This window comes from Mus caroli, unplaced genomic scaffold (genome assembly GCF_978045245.1).
Source record: "Mus caroli unplaced genomic scaffold, Mus_caroli_1 scaffold_14, whole genome shotgun sequence".
NCBI lineage: Eukaryota > Metazoa > Chordata > Mammalia > Rodentia > Muridae > Mus > Mus caroli.
The window spans coordinates 61,613,633-61,630,007 of NW_028227269.1; positions in this window are offsets into that span (position 1 = coordinate 61,613,633).

Consider the following 16,375-nt stretch of genomic DNA (forward strand, 5'->3'; position numbering starts at 1 on the left):
GGTGGTGCATTTACACAATGGAGAATTACTTGGCTACTAAAATCAATGACATCATGAAATTTATAGGAAAATGTATAGAAATGGAAAAGATCATCATGAATGAGGTAACTCAAGTCCAGAAAGAGAAACATGGTTTGAAGTCACTCATAAACAGGTACTAGTTTTGAAGTACAGGGTATCCATGTTACAATCCATATACCCAAAGAAGTTAAATAATAAAAAGAATCCCTAAGGTGAGATGTTTGAATCTCACTGAAAAGAGGAAATAGATTAAACCTTGTGGGTGGATGGAAAATGAGTCCTGAGTTGGGGAGAGGGTGAGGGTAGGAATAAGAGGGATCATGTATTGGGAGGACAGAAGCAGAGAGTACTGAGATAGACAACTGGATTGGGGTGAGAAGCATTTCTGGAATGAGCTAGAAATCTAGGAATATGAAAAGACTCTCAAGAAGATACAAGAATGACCCTTGCTGATATTCTGAGCTGTCATGGATATGGAGCCTGAACTGGCAATCTCCTGTAACAAGGCAAAACTTCCAGCTGACGGATTGGGATTGGGATACAAATATATGGACAAATCCTTAGACCAACAGTTTGTCTGGCCTACAAGATGTGCCAGGATAAAAAATGCAGCAGAATTTGAGGGAATGGCCTTGAAACCCATGCCAGTATTTATCATATTTTGCTATACTTGCAGATATGAATGAAATGTATGAAAGAAAGCATCTTTAGCAAAAGATACTTTTCTTAATAGAAGTCTACATTTAGAATAATGCAAATCAATATCTATCACCCTGCATAATATGCAAGTTTAAGTGGATCAAAAACCTCAACATAAAACCTGACACACTAACTAATAGAAGAGAAAGTGGGGAATAACCTTGAATCCATTGACATAGGAGACAACTTGCAGATGGGAGCCTATCATAACTGTCATCAGAGAGGTTTCACCCATCAACTGATGGAAACTGATGCAGAGACCCACAGACATATATATATATATATATATATATATATACTAATTCAAGAAGATCTTGGAGGATCCTGTGAAAGTAGGGGAGGAAGAATAGAAAGAAGCCAGAGTGGTCAAGTACTTCACAAGAAAACCTACATTCTCATCCAACCTGGGCTCAAAAAGACTTGATCTACAAACCAGAGAGCATGCATGGGTCAGACCTCGGCCATGTGCACATTATGTAATAGTTGTACAGCTGGGTCTTCATGTGGGATTCATAAAGCTGGATCAGGGACTATCTCTAATTACATTGTCCGCCTTTGGGTCCTTTCCCCCTCACTGGGCTGCCTTGTCTAGCTCCAATATATGGAAGGTTTCCTCTTTTTCTGAGGAGTGGAGGGGTTGATGCAGGGAGTGGAGGGGGGAAAAGGATTTGGAGAGGAGGAAGTGGAAGCTGTAATTAGGTTGTGAATTAAATAAACAACATAGTTAATTTAAAATGGGGGTCAAAGAAACTTTAACAGATGTTTTTCACTTTTAACATATTGTAACGTAGTTTACTTCCGTTTTTTTTTTTTTGAAAAATAAATATGAGCAAATGACAAACTATAAATAAGATGGTAATGACTGAGAAAGATGTTGAAAGACTTGCCAGTCTAAACCAAGGACTGACTGATACACAAACTCTTTAAACCATGGGAAGGAGAAAAGTGGTTTCTAATGTTCAGTGGCCTGTTCATGCACATCATGTCTCATAAGTGTAGACATTCATATAGTCAATCACAGTACACCTTGTTTTGATAAATGAAACCTTTTCTAAAGGTAGTTAAATTGAATAATATGATACTTTTCATCTTAATAAAACTAATATAATAAAAATGTTTCAGGTAAAGAATAACTAGAAAAACACTGATAGTTAATATTTTAGCAAAAATGGAAATTTTCTATTAAAATTGATTAAATTTATTAAATGTTTGTGATGACTAATTGTTCAGTGGATGACTCTTGTGTCATGGAAGTGAGAAACTTCTGTGAATTCCTATGAGAGGTATCTTGATTGGGATAAATTAAGTTGCGAATGCTCATCTATCTTGCATATGAGTGGCACCATCTGTGTGCTGGGATGGAAGCTTGCGGAGCATGGGCATTCATCATCTGTATCTGCATTCTGACAATGGATACTATGTAATCAGATGTCTTACACTGGAACTCATGTTATTTCTCCAGGTGATAGAGTTTGAACTCTAACTGTGGGACAAACTACTCCTCAAATTGCTTTTGTGACCGCTATGAGTAAAAGAACTAATAGAGTGCTCTGAAAGGAATTGATTAATTTGCTATGGTACAACTGCAGTATCTGAAACCACTTGTTCAAGTCATCCTTTGCTAGAGATATACTTCAGTATCTTAGTTGGAAATATTATTCACAAATTATCACATCTAATGGAATCATGAAACACGAATATTATTGATTACCTTAATTATGTGTACAGTATGTTATGTATGTAATACATACAATATAGTATATTTATTAGAATCTCCTAATGTGTGGAAGTTGCCTCAATTAAAAATAATAGGATCTGGTGGAAGAACACACAATGTAATTCTGACAGATAATTGAGGAATAGAATATATATGAAATAAAATGCTTAGAAATAGGAATAAAAATAAAGACAATCACAAGAGAGGGAGAAAATATTTTATTATACTACTTAAACCCTCTATTCTTGATTTAGAAATTAGTGTATATCATCAAAATTGGGTTAAAGTCTTCATATTTATGCAAAGTATACTTAACCATAGTGTATACAATAAAACTGCCATTCAGTTACTGACTAAAACAATCTTGTCACTCCTAAATTTTACACAACTGAACATATTTGGAGTTTGATGTTAATCTTAGATGAAATTGGACATCTTGAATATCAGTATACAGGATATGCTTTGGAAGCTATTGTGTAATGAAAGCTTTGGTATTGAAGAGGATAAAGCAGGGTGGTTTTAAGTTTTTTATTAACAAGCAGTTGCATTATTAGTTAAAAATCTAAGAAATAAGAAGTTTTCCTCCCTGGATTCACAGTGTTGCTACTAAAGGTGAAACTAATTTTCTATTCATATTAATAGAGAGCCCTTTGTTACTTTCTGTACTCTCATGAATAAAACACCTTTTGGAATTATTCTGTATTGATATAATGATCACAGGATGGAAAAATCACATGTAGTTGCAAATAATAAAACTCTTATACTACTATTGTACTACTAAGGGAGAGTAATTTGTCAATTTAAGTAAAAAATGCTCTCAGAGAAATTTAATCATTAAACTAAACTAGGCACATTCTGACACTATTCTGTAGATCAAATCTACAGAGTCAATTGCCACTCTGAGAACGACCCTCTGGTCCTTAGGAAATCTGGAGGTGGTGGTGTGACCATTCACTAAGAGGTATTTCAATGCAAAAGGAGAACCAAATATTCAAATTGCTTTAAAGTTATATAGTTACATCATATTAATTAGCTCATATTAAGTAATAAAAGTTACTAAGTCATGGATGATAATGAATAGAATTATGCACTACCTTTTAATCATTATTTTACTGCAAATTCATAATTGGTTTTAGAAATATACCATGTATGAAAAGTAAGATCAAACCAAAGTAAAATAAATCACTTTTGTTTCCACTTTTACTGTGACTCAAAGAAGATATTTATTATATAACAAAATAATTTGGAGATATTCAGTCATCAAAATCATTTAGATCACTTTATTTTGGTTACGAATCATTGTATACTGTTGTTTCTTTAGCCTCATAGAAGTTAAGGCCAAGAAAATTATTCACAACTATAAAAGCAGAATGTGTAAAATACTTTTGGTGAACTGTTAAAACCTGAATTTCGTTGTCAAACCCTCATGTTTCAGCCTACAGTACTTCTGTATTCCCAGCACTGAAAATGTGGAGAAAAGAAATGCTCAGAAGAAATTATTGACAAGACAGCCTAATCAAATAGGAAATCTCCAGGCTCAATCAGAGACCATGATCATTCATAAACTTGTGAAGACTAATCATGGAAGATACCAAGTTTTGGCCTCTGGCCTATAGATACTCATATACATTTAAAACTTCACACAACTATTCATACATATAAATTAGTTCCCAGAATACATGAAAATAAAAGGAAAGAATGCTGATTAAGCCATTTTATGGTTGAGAACAATGGAATACTCATGGTTATTCTAATTTTTGAACTCCATGTATCTGAACTGTTGTGTACATTTTGTTTCAAAACATAGAATCACATTTTCCGTATCCATTCCTCTGTTGAAGGACATCTGGGTTCTTTCCAGCTTCTGGCTATTATAAATAAGGCTGCTATGAACATAGTGAAGTAAGTGTCCTGGTTATATATTTAAGCATCTCTTGGGAATATGCCCAGGAATGTTATAGGTGTGTCCTCAGGCAATACTACATCGAATTTTCTGAGGAATCTCCCAACTGATTTCCAGAGTGGATATACTAACTTGCAATCCTACCAACAATGGAGGAGTATTCCTCTTTCTCCACCTCCTCACCAGTATTTGTTGTCACCTGTGTTTTTGATCTTAGCCATTCTGACTATTGTGAGGTGGAATCTCAAAGTTGTTTTGATTAGCATTTCCCTGATTACTAAGGCTGTTGAACATTTCTTTAGGTGCTTCTCAGCCATTTGTTATTTCTCAGTTAAGAATTATTTGTTTAGCTCTGTACTCCATTTCTTAATAGGATTATTTGATTTTCTGAAGTCTAACTTCTTGATTTCTTTGTATATATTGGATATTAGCCCTCTTTCGGATGTAGGGTTGGTAACAATCTTTTCCCAATCAGTTGGTTGCTGTTTTGTTCTACTGACAGTGTCCTTTGCCTTACAGAAGTTTTGTAATTTTTTTTTTTTGAGGCCTAATTTGTCAATTCTTGATCTTAGAGCATAAGCTGTTGGTGTTCTGTTCAGGCTTTTTTTTTTTTTTGTTTTTTTTTTTTTGTTTTGTTTTGTTTTTTTTTTCGAGATAGGGTTTCTCTGTATAGCCCTGGCTATCCTGGAACTCACTTTGTAGACCAGGCTGGCCTTGAACTCAGAAATCTGCCTGCTTCTGCCTCCCGAAGGAAATTTTTCCCTGTGCCCATGTACTCAAGGCTCTTCCCCACTTTCTTTTCTACTAGTTTCAGTGTATCTGGTTTTATGTGGAGATCCTTGATCAACTGTGACTTGAGCTTTGTACAAGGAGATACGAATTGATCCATTTTCGTTCTTCTACATACTAACATCCAGTTGAACCAGCACCATTTGTTGAAAATGCTGTCTTCTTTTCCACTGGATGGTTTAACTCCTTTGGCTACAGAAAATGTGATATATTTGCACAATGGTGTATTACACAGCTACTAAAAACAATGAATTCATGAAGTTCTTTGGCAAATGGATGGAAGTTGAGAACATCAATCTGCGTGAGGTAACTCAGTCACAAAGGTATAGTGTCTTCCTGCCTCAAGATCTGGATTACAGGTGTACCCTCCATTTCTGGATTATAGTTCATTCTAGATATTGTCAAGTTAACAACCAAGAATAGCCATCACAACATGAATAACTTCCATACTTGAATTAATGTTTAAGGAAATGAATTTAAAAAAAAAATAGGTAAGTAATCACACTCCTGTATTGTTATATGCTATGTGGATACCAAACTATTAAGGCATTCTGTGATATTCTTTACTCCAATGGGAAATGGGTGTAGGAGTGGAAGGGCCTGTTTGAAGTGGCTTAGATGATAAGATATATATTTGTCAAACAGATGACTGTGATGAATACTAGTCAATAGTTGGGAGTGGGTGAGCAGATGGGGGACCACCCTCATATAGACAGGGGGAAGGAATAGAGGGCTTGTTGAGAGGAAACTGGGAAGGGGGATAACATTTGAAATGTAAGTAAATAAAATAACCAATAAAACAATAGAGCACATTTTTTAAAAAAGTATTTAATCAATTTATATTAATGCTATTTTATTACTTAAATAAGAAATAATATATATTCTTTATCATATTATATTTAGGGTGCCTTCTACTGTCTAAATAAATATTCATATTTTATTTGCTACCTCTTGCCTCTCTGTTAGTCTTCTAACATGCAATTAAAATGTGGCAGCAGTACAATTAGCTTCTAATTTTTGTCTTCCTATATCTCAGAAAATTGAACTCCATAGATGTCTTTATTTGCCAAAAAACCTCTAATTTTCTCATTTTGATTATGAGCTTTTAGTATGTCAGTTGTAAAATATGCTCTGACTTGAAATTTCTGAAGAGTTTTCATCAGTTATTATTTAAAATAAAGTAGGTTTTTGCCCATCTATACAAAAGTGTTCTACACATGACTTTGTGGTGTTTTTGTTTCTGAAGGTCTTGAGACATTTTTTTACACTTAAAAACTCTGTATTAATTTAATAATTACATAGTTAAAATACCTTTGATCTTCTTCTTGAGGTTGGAAGACACAGGCTTTTGATCCACATATTGAGGTGGCATGGCACACAATTTTAAACTGGTTGGACACGGGTCTTAAATCCAGATATTGAGACACCCTTAATCTGGGTCATACCTTCTAATAAAGGCCTATATTAGGACAATAAAAGAAATAAGAGGTGGTTCATTCTTCATCTGCTTGCACTTATTTTGCCAGAAAATCCATGAGAGCACACTTCTTAGGATTGGTTGTGTGATATCTAGTAATACTAGAAATCTGGAACCTTAGCTTCTTTATTCTCTACAGCACTTGCAGCAGGTAGGTGGACTCTGGAGGGGAGCATTGCATACTATAAAGATCTGAGGGGCTAGGTTCTGTGGTAAGCAATTTTTGTACACACTATTCAGTCTTTCATAAACACAAATGCTTAAACTCTCAAGAAGAGATTTGCCACCCTTTTGAGCCTTACCTAGGTAAGGCTTTACCTCTCTGTGAGGCTGAGGTATTGGAATCCTCATCATGGCATTGCCCATTCACTCAGAGATTCCATTTCTTCTTAAATTATTAACAATTTCTGTCTATGCACCCAAAGAATTCCTTAACTTTCTAATAAATTCAGTTTACTTATTTATTTCAGAAAAATATCTAGTGATTATGTGTATACATGTTAATATTTATCATACATTTAGAGGTTTAACATATTGAGTGATATCTTACAATATTTAAGTTGAGATGCAAACTAATGATCAGCCTTGTATTTCCAAATCTTAGTGTGCAAAGAGAGAAGTGATGTATAGAAGCAAATATTTTTAAATATTTAATAGGTAGGAGAATAAGTCACAGACTGTAAACAGAAAACTAAACAAACTAAAATATTTCACTTCAGCCAAACATTATTTTCAACCATCAAAGGCTTGCAAAGAAACTTAAGATATTTGGAGATCAATGTTATAAAATATTTATAGAACAGAAGCATATCTCAACTCAGAAGTTGCAATATTAAGAAGCTTAGGTTATATATATATATATATATATATATATATATATATATATATATATATATACCAGTTTCCTATATTTGTAAACAAAATGAAGACAATAACAACAAAATAAAATTCCTGGAAAAGGCATGGTGTATATAAGATTCTCAAGGAAAGTGATATTATTGGCTTTGAAGACAATCTTGGCTAAGGTTATATAAAAATCTAGTTTCTATGAAACAATGCTATTCAGTCGGCCTAAGCTGATACTTTTGTGTGATCAGTTGACATGTCATGTCTGGACTCTATTATGCATGGAGAAAAAAAAACAGAGTTTTAGCTTAGCTTCTGATTTGGGGAAGCAAAGGCAGTCAGGATTGTGTGATACGGCATGGGATTAAATACCATATACTATCAAAACAGAGGACATAGACTTAAATTTTGATTCTTGAAACAATGGCAGTGTAAATTTTAAGACAGCAAAACGTGAGGCAATAGAAGTGGCTGTGGCTCAGTAAAAAAGTTCCCAATCTGTGGGTCACAACCCTTGGAAATCACATATCATATATGTATATTATGATTCATAGCAGTAGCAAAATTACAGTTATGGCATAGCAGCAAAATAATTCTATGGTTGGAGTAGCCACCCAAACACTAGGAGCTGTATTTAGAGTTGCAGCATTAGGATATTTGAGAACCACTGAGTTAGGTGAATATGCTGTTCTTGCAGAAGACAAGGCTTTAAATTCCAGTATCCAAATGGTAGTTCACCACCACCTGTATCTCCACTTTTAAGGCCTTAGATGCCCTCTTCTGACCACTGCTGCCATCATGCAATCATGGGATACAGATACATACAGATTAACACCCATACAATAAGAAAAAAATAGTTCTAAAAAACGTTTTTTAAAGTGCTCCCAGACAATGTTCTTCAGTTTTCTCACTGCACTGTTTTTCCCAATTACACCAACTTTATTGTATTGTATTTATGCATTTAAAATATATTTAAGTGATACATAAAAGCATAGGAGTTGTAAGTGATTGTGGGATTCTCTCTAGTCTTTGAATATATTCTGCATAATGACCATTTTGGGTTAAGCATATCTACATTTTCAAAAACTTATCATTTCTTTAGGATGAAAACCTCCAACATTATTTTTAAATATCAACTACATTACCTTTATCTGTACTAATCATGACTGTTACAGCATAAAATGCCTATATATTTTGATATAATTATACCTTACTATATAATGATCCTCCTTTCCTCCTGCTACCTTCCCCTCTACCACCTTGACTCTCTAAGTGACTCTGTTCTCAAACACCAGGTCTGTTACTGAGATTCCACAATAATCAATATTCTGCAGTGCTTGTCATTGTGTGTTTGGCTTATTTCTCTCAACATAATAATATGTAATGTCCTTTATAATTTAATTATTAATATCTTATAATTTTCCTCAATTTAAAGAATTCTTATTGCCCACCACAAATATGTTTTCATATCAATATGTTCTTTTAAGTATTATATTATGAATTTGTGAGATATTTTGAGGTTTCTCATGCTTACTAATTTTGACTTAAAAATGTCAATTTTATTTGGTCAAATCTAGTGCTGTTACACATGCATCACTTAGGTTTGTTTGTATCACAAAATGATGTTAAGCGTGTGGCACATTTTGGTAACGGTTGGCCACAAGTTATTCTCATAGAAAACCAAAAGAAAATGATATTTTATGATTTTTATTTTTACTTCTCAATACAGTATCCAACATAGAGTCCAATCAGTTCAAAATTAGTTGTCAAATGAGCAGTTCAACCAACACCTTACTTTCCACAAAGCAAATTCTCCTGCAGATGGATTGTCTACTTTTTCACATAATAAAGGAACCCTGGGTGTTTTCTTTTCGTATGTGTCTGCGACAGGGCTTGCAAATTCATGTGTTCCTGCAAATTTTTAGCTCCTATTTTTGTTTGTTTGTTTTGTTTTATTTTTCCTGCTGTAACAAAAGATGAAGCCATTTCTCCACTCACTGAACTCTTGGATGGATCTGCTTTTGGTTTAAAGAGTGCCAATGGGCTTCTTTAATGACATGTAAATTGGGAGTGAAGATTATTTGCAAGGAGCTCTGGGATCTTTCTTCAGGAAAATTAATTAAGTTTAGTTCACAGGTTTTGACATAGAGATTGCCTGATCATTTAGGCATCTTTCAGATTTGCAGCAGGTTATTTTACTGTATCCCAACAGAGAGTTTTCAGGCTTTTGAAGTTGGAATGATTCCTACTTATTGTATAATTATTTTATAAAAGATTATGATTTTTTTTCAAAAGTTTTGAATATTGGATCTAGGTGATGAGGGGAATCCCACAATATTTTTATCTGGCACCTAATTTATAAATAGTATGTATTATTTTACCTTTGAACTAATTTTTAGAAATACAATAGACACTTTCAATAGAGACAAAAACCCAAAATCTTCATGACTGAACTAAATCTAATTATCTTAGTGGTCTTATTCCCAATATACCAGATGTTATGGCTTCATTGTGAAATTTGTAGTAAAGGAAAAATAAAACTTAGTCCAAAACAGCTGAGCCTGAGACTGATGGACCATGAAATACCAATGCCTTGTGAAGAGGAATAAAAGTGGCTTCTAAGTGAATGATTATACGTGAGAACTAGCCACACCTGTTTCCATTATCTTGGCAAATGGACTGTAGTGTCTTCTAAAGGTCATTCATGTATTAGAGAAAACCATGTGCTACCAGTACAAAGCATGCAGTACAGCAGGAAGAAAAATCTCTGCCTACTCTACAGTTGCTTCTTCTTCACTGTAAATTCAATTCTGTACTCACACACAAAAGACACAAAGGTAGTTGTCAGCCTAAAACTCCTACAAAATCACCATGAACAACCTTGTTCAGACCAGCTACCATATTACCTTGATAATTTAGCTACCTACAATGAACACACAGGCAGATACAGTTAAGATGTTAGTGCAGCATCAGTAAATACTATGGAGAAATGATCTACCAGTATTGGTAATACACTTAAGCTTTCACTATACTAGACGGGACTCTCCTCTTTAGCATTTTTAAAGATGAATGAGCGCTGCCTCTAGATTCATACTTCTTGGGATTAAATAATTGACACACATTGTTCAGTTCAGTTTGAAATTTTTCTTATTGACCAGTAGTCTTATCCCTTTCCTAAACTAGAAGGGTTTAACTATAAAATACGACAATCTCAAAACTCTCTGTGAGTGCTTACATCAAACACTATGAAGATCTAATTATGTTACAGAAGTTATGGAATCATCAATTCTAACACTACATATGTAAAAGGGGTATATTCTCTAGAACAGTGGTTCTCAAAATTCCAAATGCTGTGACCCTTTAATATTGCTACTCATTTTCTGATGACCCACAACCATAAAATTATTTTTGTTGCTACTTTATAGCTACAATTTTGCTTGTGTTATAAATCATAATGCAAATATCTGCTTTGCAGGCATATGATATGTGACCCTGTGAAAGGGTTATTTGACACTCAGAGGGTTGTGGCATGCAGGTTTAGAATTGCTACTCTATGGTTAAAGCACATTGTAATGCCAATGTGAGAGAGTTGCACCTCAAAACTCACAGCCTCTAACTTTAGTAGACAATGCCTTCTGGGTTTTTTTTTTTTTGAATGTGCTTTGAGTCCTAAAAGAGACTAAGCAAGCCATCTGCTTTGTTCAGTCTTAGGGACACAGTGAACACAGTGTTCCTCTCATTATAAATGGAAAATCAAACAATAACCAAGGCCAAAAACACCAGAAACTATGACTGAAAAGGAAACGTCCTTTTTTTTTTACATGTTTTGTTTGTGCAGTCCTGTTTACTTCTAATTTATAGGAGGTATTAATGATGTCTGACTCTCATTGACCTATCAATGTGTAGACACCAACATGGTGCAGTGGGACACTGTCATTTGAGATATTAAGTGAAACTAAAATATGACAAATATAATGGTGACAAAAAATGTGAATGGAAAGGAGACAATGAAGGTCTACTGCTTTCATTGCAAGGTGCAATCCATCTATTGTTTGGTGCTCCTGATGTATTGGAAGAGAGCAGAATCTTTTGGCAGTTTGATAGCTGCATAATAGGTGCTAGGGGTGATAGTAATTGCTCTTCTAAAAAGAGTACATCCTTGATTTGGGCCCTTTCCCTAGGAATACTACATGGAATGTATAGATTCTGGAAGAAGGTTTAGATTTAAATGCTAACAGTTAATTCTCATTAACCACTGAGTCCACTGTGCAGGTGACTCATGTCTAGACCCCAGAGGTTGCCTGATAAAGTAGGGTAACCTTTTGGCTCTTAAAAAAGAAGTAATCATTGAGTTTTATTTTTAGTTGTCCATGTGAGTTATAGTAAACAGAAGTATTTGTCTAGAGTGATGTGCCTCTGACATAAAAACCAGATTTTTCACAAAATCAAATGAAATAACTTGAATAACCTTACCAGTCCTACCAGTAATGCTGCTGCTAATGTTTTTTATTTCCACATTTTCTAGTGTTTCCAAAAATGGTCAGACTCTCACCCCATTTTGTATTTGCTGGCCTCACTGAAGTACCCTACTAAAGCAGTCAATCTATCACTCCAACCAATGCTTTGCTCAGTACATTTTTTTGCCAAATATGTCCTAGGGACTTTTAGCATTATGGACAGTTACCATCCAGAATACAACCACAGAACCACAAAATTAATGCAGGCCTGGAACAAACCCTAAACTCCTATACATGAGATCTTTTTTTCTTCATGTACTCTTATGATGCAAATTGATGAAATCAGTCTGAATAGGTTCCTTTACCTAGGAACTTTTGTAAATCTTAACTACTGAAGGAGCATGTTCCTAGCTACCAGTAATAAAGATCAACAACCAATAAAGAATACCTTTTTTAAAAAAGATCATTCCATTAAGTATTAGACATATCATTTCCAGTATACTTCCCTGAGGGTGAAACACAATGAATGAGTAAACAGAACCAAGAAGTGACTTTTGCTGATGCTGCAACCTTGAGTCAACATTGGAAGCTGAAGGAGAGTGTAGAATCAGCTCTGAAAAGTGGCTGATAAAAATCTTCAAAGGGCTACAACCTTATCAGCCAGGAAAATGGAAAGAAAAGTCTATAAATTGCTTTTTATCTTTCAAATATCAGTTGTCAGACATTGAGTTTGGAATTATATTTTACAATTGGGTTTCTCAAAAACAGAGCCATAGCTGCACCTCTGCCTTAGCTGTTTGCATTTTATTGTCCATTACTGTTCTACACCACAAGGTTATTTTCTGTGAAATCATAAAAATAAAAATATACCCATATAAATCTGGTGTAGAGTCAAATCCATTATGGGAAGGATAATAGGTCAAAAATTTAATCAGAAGTAACCTCTATGTCAAGATCAACTGTCAATTAAATTAAAAATGATTAGATATCAGTGATACAAAGTTATCTGGAGAAATGATTACTATAATCCATTTTACAGAAAGTAAAAAAAGGCAAATATAACTTCAACACCTTACATAAGAGTCGAAGAAGTAAAGACCTTTGCTATATTTTATATTGAGTAATTTTCCATTAACTTGCACTGAGAATAGTTGCTAAGGTACAGAATGGGGTTAAATGTGTCATTTTAATTGTAGATTACAATATAACCTATCTTCAGTCAAAATATTTTCTCTTCTCTTTGCATGATATTTTTTAAAGACCAGTATTCTTTTGTGGCAAAGCTGGTCTCCAATTTGCTATCTTACCAGACTTCTAACACAGGCTAAGTAGAATTTCATATAGTAGTATATGATCCATGGTTTGAGATTAATTATTTGTATAAAACCTTATAAATTTAATCATTATACATGATACTTATTTAAAATACAAAGGCTTTAAGGACAGATAGAATTAAGTTTCCAAGATCAAATTCTGTAAGAAAAAGACCAGAAAAAGTTCCTTTATATCCAATGAGAGATTAGTTTTAATGTTTCTAAAATTGTGTTTACTATTACAAAGTTAAAACAAACATAGAAGAATATATTGTGATTAATAATATTGTCAAAACCTATAGTCATACATGTATATATAACTATTAAATACACAGGTAAAAAGGTTGCAATATGTGCATGTAAGCAAGCAAAAAAGCAAACAATAAATCATGATTCCATGACCTTCATAGTCAGAAAAATGAACTCTTATTTTCAGCCTTTATCTTCTCCCCTTCTATTCATCTTTCTAAGTCAAATGATGAATGTACTGGCTGGCATGAAATAAACAGAGGATTTTTTGTTTCCTTTATTTTCTTTATCTACAAAATCTTTCCTCTTTGTGGACCCACTGTTTGAATAAAATTCAAAAAAGCAATTAAAGGTTGTCTTTCTGTGTCTTAAACTACTGTGAAAATGGACTGTTTTGCCATGGGCCCCCAAAAGCAAAGAACAGGAAGAGAACAAGGGATAAAACTTTCAAATTGTGAGCTAAAATAATCATTTTGTCCTTTAAATACAGACTTCTTGATGTTCTGTTACAATACTGTAAACTCTTAACAGTTTATATGTTGCTTTTGCCATATTTGTATCTCATTAAAATTGATGTGCATATATTTTATAATGACACATAAAATGCAAGATTTTTTTAAAAACTAATGAAAAGAATTTTTGGTTATATTTTTTCTCAAACAGATATTAGTCATTGAAGACTTATTTTCATTACTGCCAGAGGGAGGATTTTTCAGGTATCCAAAATAGTCCTTTACACAATGTATATCATCTTCAGCCATCACTTACAAGCAAAAAGTTCTTGAGAAAAAGAGATATACACAAACTTTTTCATGTCCACAAAATAATAAACACACACTTTATTTCCTTGGAAATATAATTTATTCATTAAGAATAAGAATGATTTATTCAATAAGTCATTCTTAGCATTTAGATTTTTTTTTTTCGAGACAGGGTTTCTCTGTGTAGCCCTGGCTGTCCTGGAACTCACCCTGTAGACCAGGCTGGCCTCGAACTCAAATATCTGCTTGCTTCTGCCTCCCAGGTGCTGGGATTAAAGGCATGGGCCACCACTGCCCAGCATTTAAGTGCTATTTAAATGAAATATAACCATAAGAAAATAATCTACCATGTTTTCTTTTTGTTTTAAGTGTTTCCATATTATATGCTTGTGATTTTAACATCTTTCAGTCTATTGGACTCATTCTTCATCTTTACATTAAAGTCACATCATCTTGTTCAATTTTAACCCATCAATATTTCTCTTGATTGACCAAATATTGTAGATATCAAATTACTTAATAATTATTCAATACAATAGTTTAAATGCATACTTTTGGATCATAGACTGTAAGTGTATAGCAATCTGGTCACAGAGATATGTTGTGGAATGTTAAAATGAACAATCATATTTTGCTTATGATACCTCGAACCTATAACTGGATTCTAGATTTTGTTATATAAGAAATACACTTGAAAAGATGAAAATCAGCTGTATTTCAAATGATGCATTAATCCTACCTGTAGATTACAAATTGAAAATGGTGTCAGTGAGCAGCCTCCTGGAAAAAAAGGATCTTAAATCCATGATAGCAAAAGTAACAATTTTTGGCCTATCAAAAACTTCATAGCAAAATCTTGTGAAAATAAACAAACAGTAGGAAAAGTTTCTGCTCCTAGATCTCTGATGTAAAGTTTTACCGTTGACGGGAAGCATCACTCAAACTGATTCTATGTCAAGCTTTAGGAGGCACTGGAAGTCATTATGTTTTTCTTTAAATCTAGTTATATATGCTGTTATTGTCATTATTTTTATTCCTATTAATAAATAAAATGTCTGTTCCCAATAGAATACTATCAATACATAAAAGAAAATACTTAAAACCTTTTGCTTGTATTACCCTTTGTTAGTCTCACTTAAATAACTGTAATTTTAATATATTTTCCAGTCTATCTGTAATAAATTATGAGGTATATTTATATACACACATGAGATATCTATATATATGTAAATATAAAATATACATGATATTAATTTGAGTACGTACCTACACACATATTTATAAATATGCAGCAATTATTTTTCTATTCATTTTAAACATACTCCTCTGTGAACTGATGGCTGATGAGCAGTGAAGCTTCAGCATGTCCTCCTAGTAGGTGGAAGCAAAGAGTTCATGACCTGTCTTCTAAAATTTGCTTATGTCTAAACATATATGTAATCCACAATAACGGAATAGTATCACATGACTCCTGCCATAAAATTCAGTATATAAAATGAGTAAAACTTTTGGAGAGGCAAAGGGCTATAAATGTACCTGGCTGCACAAAGTTTGTCCATAATTCATGCTTTCTTTTGAGAACACAGACTTAAAGAAGACTCGACCAATGCTAGCCCAACTTTTGTATGAAAACTCTTGGCTTAATACAGCTTCATATGAGTGGTGAAAACTTTTGTTTTTCTTGTTTATTACACGTTGAAGACTGTACTATGTATAGCTGCTATTTTCATGTGTCAGCGGTAGCAGCAAACATAGAAAAGAGGAAAGTTCATAGCACTAAGTGCTTCCATAAAGAAATTGGAGAGTTCCCATAATAATATTTTTTTTGTTTTTTTATTAGATATTTTCTTCATTTACATTTCAAACGCTATCCCAAAGCCTCCCCCCCAACATTGCTCCCCAACCCACCCACTCCCTCTTACTGGCCCTGGCATTCCCCTGTACAGAGGCATATGATCTTCACAGGACCAAGGGCCTCTCCTCCCATTGATGGCTGACTAGGCCATCCTCTGCTACATATGCAACTAGAGACACAGCTCTGGGGGATACTGGTTAGTTCATATTGTTGTTTCTTTTATAGGGTTGCAGACCCCTTTAACTCCTTGGGTACTTTCTCTAGCTCCTTCATTAGGGGTCCCGTGTT